The sequence below is a fragment of the Dermochelys coriacea genome, chromosome 19 (genome assembly GCF_009764565.3).
Source record: "Dermochelys coriacea isolate rDerCor1 chromosome 19, rDerCor1.pri.v4, whole genome shotgun sequence".
Classification (NCBI taxonomy): domain Eukaryota; kingdom Metazoa; phylum Chordata; order Testudines; family Dermochelyidae; genus Dermochelys; species Dermochelys coriacea.
The window spans coordinates 11,550,249-11,558,087 of NC_050086.2; positions in this window are offsets into that span (position 1 = coordinate 11,550,249).

The following is a 7,839-nucleotide window of genomic DNA, read 5'->3' on the forward strand; positions in this document are numbered from 1 at the left end:
GAGGGGACGGCATGGGTATGCTTGTAGCGTTTGCCTCCAGTCTAGCCCAGGAAGGGTCACTGGTGGGAAACCCAGCTTGGGTTAAAGAAGAATGGACCCAGCCTCCAGCCAAACGCCTTTTGAGTTTAAAAGTATTTAACTCCTCTCAATTATTGCTCATTTCTTCAAGTGCCTCTGAATTTTCTGGATTTGCTTAGGAACAGAAGCGCTGGAATCAAATTACTCCCCTCACCTTCTTCTGCAGCATCCCAAACTCTTGCCTCTCTTCTTCCTTTTCCATCTAGCCTGAAGGCTGCCCTCAAAACAACACCTTGCTCAAGTCTGTCCCTTCTTGGGCTTCCCCTTTCTCTTTTGCATGACATTGAAGATCCGGCACAACGTAGCTTTTACTCCTCTCTCTGCTCTTGTCTCCCCTTTAGCTCTGCTTCAGTGCGCACACCGGTTTCAGAGTAGCAGCCATGTTAGTCTGTATTCACAAAAAGAAAAGGAGTACTTAGTGCGCACACCATAACACTCACCCTCCGTATCTCTTTCACGTGGTCCCCTGTGCCAGCCCAATCCCCACAGCTGATTGGCAGCCTCTCCATTCTCTGCCGCTTCAAACAAATCTGCCCCCCGTGGCCCAGAACTTCACATCCTGTGGTGGTGAGATCATTGCAGGGGATGGGTCCATATGGAGATCTGACCTAGTGTGGACAACCATGCAAGTCGCCTGTCTATAAGACAGTAAAAAGAAAAGGAGTACTTATGGCACCTTAGAGACTAACAAATTTATTTGAGCATAAGCTTTCGTGAGCTACAGCTCACTTCATTGGATGCATTTGGTGGAAAAAACAGAGGGGAGATTGATATACACACACACAGAGAACATGAAACAATGGGTTTATCATACACACTGTAAGGATGTGTAAGGAGAAACAACGGATGAGTCATTACACAAAGTAAAACTCTTTCCCCGTGTTGTTTCTCCCCCCCACCCCACCCCCCCACTGTTCCTCTGATATTCTTGTTAACTGCTAGAATTAGCCTACCTTGCTTGTCACCATGAAAGGTTTTCCTCCCTCCCCCCCTGCTGCTGGTGATGGCTCATCTTAAGTGATCACTCTCCTTACAGTTTTCAGAGTAGCAGCCGTGTTAGTCTGTATTCGCAAAAAGAAAAGGAGTACCCGTGGCACCTTAGAGACTAACAAATTTATTAGAGCATAAGCTTTCGTGAGCTACAGCTCACTTCATCGGATGCATCTAAGGTGCCACGGGTACTCCTTTTCTTTTCTCCTTACAGTGTGTATGATAAAACCCATTGTTTCATGTTCTCTGTGTGTGTATATCAATCTCCCCTCTGTATTTTCCACCAGATGCATCCGATGAAGTGAGCTGTAGCTCACGAAAGCTTATGCTCAAATAAATTTGTTAGTCTCTAAGGTGCCACAAGTACTCCTTTTCTTTTTTCAAACTATATTTAGGCTGCGTACCCCTTTTCAAAGGTCGTCTACTGCATTCCCCCCATCTGAGATAGGGTCATAATGTACTTGTCATTACATTGCCAAGTCTTACTGGATAAAGTGCCTTGTCCACCATTACAGGATTTTTCTTGCGTACCCCCTGAAGAGCGCTTGCATACCCCTAGGGGTAAGTGTACCCCAGCCTATAGACAGTCTTACCCCCTGCCAAGATGCAGGATTTGTTGTCTAATCCAGCGTTTCCCAGTCTGTGTTTTGCAGAACACTGGTGTTCCGCACGATGTGAATAGGTGTTCCGTGAAAAAATTTTAATTTAAAAAAAAAAAAGGTCTTGCACTTGATTTCTGTACTATTTTATATGTGCTTTCCAGTTCGAAATTGTTAGTTCAAGTTATTTTAAATTTGTATTTTTGCTGTTTTATAAAATATATTTGAGCATAAATAACGCAATTTTTTTATTTTAAAACCAAATGACTACAAAATAATATAAGTGTTCTGTAAATATCTACCAGGTGTTCCGTGGCCAAAAAAGTTTGGGAAACGCTGGTCTAACCCATCCAAGATTGCTACCTAGCATTCTTTTGAAAAGTGGATGAGAAGATGCATAGAATCCATTCCCTTGTTTCTTGTCAACAGGCGGGTTTTCTCTCCTCTTAGCAAACTCTGTGACAACTGCAGGGAGCTGTGAATCCAATAGCAGACGTGAGGTTGCACTAATGTACAATGCCTGCCTGGCTCCCATCTGTGTGGTTCCCTGATGGGATCAATGTTCCCTTTTGACTCTTTTTTAAAGCTGGTTTATTCATTTGTGGGTTTACTGCTAGCTTTGAGGTCAGGAATTCTTGCTACTGATGCATGGAGAGCAGCTTGCGGCAGGGATGCTGGGAGCAGGATGGACGTGAGCCCCCTATGCTGTTCCCTACTTGCTGTGAGCTCTCCTCCCTGGCCAGGGCTCCTGCCCTCGTCTCTACACTCTGACTCCTGCAGTGGGAGACTGGGTCTATGTCTACGCAGCCTGTCACAGCGAGCCTCCAAGCCTGGGTTGACAGACTTGGGCTCACGCTAAAGATAGTTGTGTAGATCGGTGCCGGTGCTAGCTCAGTGGGGGCCATGAGCAGGAATATTTTGAGGGTCTCACCACACAACACGTACTAATAAACAGGGGGCTCCCTTGAGCTGCTCGGGGCCCTAAGCAATTGCTTAGTCTACTTATGGCTCACATCTGGTGTAGACATTGTGGCTTGGGCTGGAACTTGGGCTTTGAAGGCTAGGAAGGGAGGTGGCCATCAGACCCCAAGCTGCCACTTAAAAGCACTGTCTACACAGCTATCTGAAGCACCGTGGCATGAGCCTGAGGCTGTTGGCCCAGGCTCAGTGGCTTGTTGCCACATCCTAGCACTGACTCTGTAGCTGTGCCATGGATGCAGCCAAGCTGTAAGGTTGACCCCAAAGCCTGTGCTTTGAGGCTATCGGAGCGCCTCCTGCTGGAACAGCATCATGGGACATTCCCATGCAACCAGCTCTCTCGCCCAGTTCTGTGGAGCCCTCCCTCCGCTGCTGTTTCTACGAGCGAGGGCGGCGAGTCCCCTGCTCACATTCCCCGACTCACACGAGCTCTCACTGCGCTAGCATGAGGATAAATAGCCGCATAACTGGGTAGTGTTTTTCTCAAGGCGTTTCTAATTCTTTTTGCTCTCATGTGGACAACCTGAAACGTCTTCTCCTTCCTCTACCTGCATGGACCATGACTTCAGCGTTCTTTCCCACTCGCTGTGCTAACAACTTTATCCCCGATGATGGCTCCTCTTCAAAATGGACTTGAAATATTGCATCCTGTGGGCCAGGTTGTTTTTGCTTTTTGTCGCCATCACCTGAGATAAGACAGGTTGGAGCTGGGGCGGAGAAACTCTGAGGAAAGATCAGGTGCTGCAGGAAGGAGCACCGGTAATTTGGAAAGGGGTAGTCTTCCCACACTACACTGGACCTACAATGGTGCCCACACCAATGCATTGCCAGGTGTGCCGTCCTTCAGAGGAGATTTAACTCAAGGGAGTGACCTGGCGGTTCTCTTTTCAAGCACATCCCAAGCTTGGTAATTTTATATTCTGTTTCTCTAAATTTCTGACTGCAGTTCACCCTGGAACAGGAATTATTTGATCTCTCAAGGTCCCTTCTAGCCCTGCCTTTCTAAGAGTTCAGTGATTATTCATCTGTATTACCATACCCCATTGTGCCAGGGGCTGTACAAACAGAACAATCAACCGTCCTGCTCTAAAGAGCTGACGGAATCTTCACTTCCTAGCCTAAACTGGAGTGCGATGGTGAACAGCTGCTGCCTTCCACTCCAGAGGTGGCTGCCTTCCAACAGTGGGTGCAGTGAGGCCTTGGATACAGCGAGTGAGGCACTTGATGATAAAGGTGCTAATTAATTATAGGAGAGCATCACTCACCTCCTGGTTGTCCTAACAGCCATTGTCCCAGGGTTACAGAGTTCCCTGTTTTCCCAGAAAGCGCCAAGCTCCTCTCTCTGCATACCTGTGTCATGGAATCCGGTGGGATTCTCATCTAGCAAATTGTCCATTAAACAGCTGCTTTATTTCCTGTTGCCAGCCTCTCCTGTGCTTTAATTAGCGTCGGGTTCCTGTGACAGACAATTGCACTCCCCTGTGGCTCAGAGAGGTGACCTTGCAGCACACACTGGCCTGTAGTTTAAGAACTCTGATGCCTCTCTCTGACCAACGGACCCCTCCCCTTGGAAATTAACACTTGCTCTTCGAGTTCCTCCTGCTCATTGAGGACCCAGTTCTGCCCCTGCTAAGGTCTGGGGACCAGATTCTGATCTCACTTGCACCGATGTGAATCTGGAGTAGCTCCCTGGACTTTGCCGGAGCTGCTCTGGATTTAAATGAGCGTATTAATGATAAACATTTATATTTAGGTGAGGGGCCCGCACTCTGTTCCTGAGCCCTTTTCCAGGATAAGGATGCTATTTCCAGACATGTTGCATGGCCTGACTATGCTTCTGCTGATGGCTGGCATAAGGTGAGATGAGTTGGAGGTGGGGGGGAGATCTCCGTCCAGATCTCGGAAGAAATGACTGAGTAGGTCCTGGGGAGTGAAACCTCCTTGAGGGCTGAGACACATGAGCAGGGGAAGCTCATTCTTCTGCCCATGCTGTAAGAGAATAAACATGACTCTGTGCTCCAGGGCTGTCAAGCTGGCCCGAATTCACACTGGACCAGCTTGAAGAAATTACAGGACAAGCCTGTGGGAGGGAGCAGCTGCCCCAGCTCCGGGGCTGCTAGGCTCAAACAGAGCCTACTCTGGGAGCTCATGACAGTGCATCCTACACCAGGTAGCATAGACAGGCCGTGAGTTCTGCAGCCCTGCATGTCCTGTTGTCCGCAGCCAGTGCCTAGAATATGCTAGGGGGACCCTGTGTAGGTGTGTCGACAATGATGGCCTGGAATGGGTCAATGGAGTAACTGTCTCATTCAGGACACCTTGGTTAAAAGCATTAGCCTGACCGGCAGGGGCATGGCTTCAAGAGTGGGGTCGGGGAAGAGAGTGAGGCTCCTGGAACAGAATTCCCCCCCCCCCCGAAAGTCACAGCTGAGGTGACATGGAGATCTTTGTTTGCTGACAGGGCTCTGGACTTTTCCCTCCAGCTCTGGGAACTTGTCCCTCACCTTCCGGACACAAATCTTCCTTGAGAGCTCTGCCCTGATGGCTGGCTGCTTTGAGGTATTTATGGGAGGGAAGGAATGAATGACTGGAGGAGAAAGCAAGTCAGTGGATGGGAGCTGTTTGGGGGGTGGGGGGGAGGGAGGAACAAGCGTCGATGGTTCCCGCTGGGGATTCTTTTCAAAATAAGCCACAACATGTCTGCCCTGAAAAATTCAGCAGCAGCTGAGCCGCAGCCTGGGCTGAGCCGACCCTGTGCCATCTCTGTACAATGGGTTCATATGGCATTAAAGCCAAGCGACCAGCAGCTGCATGAGGTTGCCCGTGCTCCTGCCCACGCTGCAGCCAGACTGGAGGTAACAGAATATCCTGTCACTTCTTTGCTGCCATCAGAGCACATGTCACCCACCTCTGGGATGTGGTGTGGCAGCCAGCTGGAGCACAGCTGCTGGAATGTCGCTTGTGTCACATCGGCTCTTTTGCATCCCCACTGTGTAGGAAAGAGCTTAGGGTGTTAAAGATCTTGCCCCTGCTCCCGGTAACCATCATCTACATGGAATAAAGTTCTGCTGCAATAGATTTAGGGTTGGAAGTAATCAATTTTTATCGAGAAATGTTGATATTTGTACACATTTCATCGTACACCCACAAACCAGTGCAAAAAATATTCCCATCTATGCTGATCAAAATTCACAGGGGCAAAGGGAGAACAAGGCTGCTTGAGAACGTAGCAAAGTTTTTGATTTAAGCCTGTTGACTTTGTGTGTTTGGACAATTTGGGGTGCGAATGGTTACAAAGCTTTAACTTTTGGAATCTCAACATCTACTGTCATTAAATTATTGTCAGATGCCCCCAAACCATGAAAGTTTAAATGGCTAAAAATAAAAAAAAATGCTTAAATAAATATTGATATTATCGGTCAAATTTATTTAAAAAAAAATCAAATTCCACTGAACCTAGATATATTGTTCGGCCAGTAGGTGTCCTCATGTGCAGTGTAGAATACCAGGCAGGGTTTACTCCCTGTTGAGCCAGGGAGACAATGCAGGGATTTGAGCTGTGTGTAAACCTGTAGTATTTAATAAGTGCTTCCTGGTTTAAGAAGGACTGGGATACTCTGTTACGTGATGCTACCTACTTCAGAAGGCTGCAGGCCTGAGTCAGTGCTGCTGTATTTCAAACCTGAGGCTTAAGAGCGCCAAGCCCCCCCTGTTTCACTGTGGTGTTAATTAAGTTTTTTTGGGTGTAACTGACCCCTTTGTAGTCAAGATAATTGTAAAGAAGTGGCTGAAGCAGCAGCATACAAAACACAGGCACGTGAAAAAACGGAACCACGTGGTCCAAACAGTTTCAAATGTACATTCTTTGACTGCATCAGAGGTACCAGACTTGATGATCGATTTCTCCTTCCAGGTGGAGCAGCTTACAAACTCCCAACGTTTGGCCAACTGCTCCGCTCCAAAGGGGTCACAGAAGCATTGGTGTGGCAATGCAGAGAGAGCAGTTGACGGCTGACTAGGGTGACCAGATGTCCTGATTTTATAGGGAGAGTCCCAATTTTTGGGTCTTTTTCTTATAGAGGCTCCTATTACCCGCCCACCCGCTGTCCCAATTTTTCACATTTGCTGTCTGGTCTCCCTGCAGCTGACCCCTCTCACAGCTGCACTGCACAGCGTGGGACAATGAAAGCAGCAGTCTCTGTGTGCGGCCCCGGTTCTCAGCCACCATAATCCTGTGCCCTGCGAATGTTCTCCCAGCGAATTCCCAAAGGGGTCTAGCTCCCGGCACAGCTGCAGGTCCAGTCTCAGTTAACCACTTGTGATCCTTCCTGTTCATTGACTGACTGGTTTTACCCCAGTTTCAGCTCATGAGATGGGAATGATCACAAAGTTCTGATCATGTGCTCAGCCTTGTGTGAGAGGTGGAGACAGTCCCTGAGCCAGAGAGTTTATGCTTGAAGCAAACCAGATGCCAGGCAGACAGAATAAGCTGCGAAGCCCAGAGGTGAACCCTAGCTGGTTGGGAGAGGGTTGACTTCCCCAAGTTACACTGATGTAAAAACTCTTGTGCCTTTGCTCTGCTAGGAGTGTGAACTCAATGCAAACCCACACCTAGCCACTATTTCAATGCTGGGAGGCGAGGCATAGGCCAAGGGAGGGGGGAAATAAGCTAATGATGATGGTGCTGCAGGTCAGGATGAAAGTGAGTTAATTAGAGCTAAAACAACGAAGAGTCCTTGTGGCACTTTAGAGACTTAACAAATTTATTTGGGCATAAGCTTTCATGGGCTAAAACTAACTCCATTAGAGCTATTGCAGGAAGCTAGGACAGGCAGAACAGAAGAAAATGCCAGCCAGAGTCAGGGTGCATGGGCAGAACTGGAATCAAGCTACCCAAGGGAAGTGGTGGATTCTCTGTTTCTTGATGTCTTCTCAAGTGTGGATGGCTTTCGGGAAGGGACGCAGGTTATTGAGCTCACTACAGAGGTAACTGGGTGAAATTCTCTGTCTTGCATTAGACAGGAGGACAGACTAGAAGATCGAATCATCCCTTTTGGCCTTCATATCTTAAACTGCAGGGGATGGAGAATGGTTTAAATGTCTTCTTGTCACAGGCATCAAACACCTACATTTAAAAAAAAAAAAAAAAAAAAAAAAGGAAGCGAGCAGCCTGGAGGAATAAAGACTGGGTTGA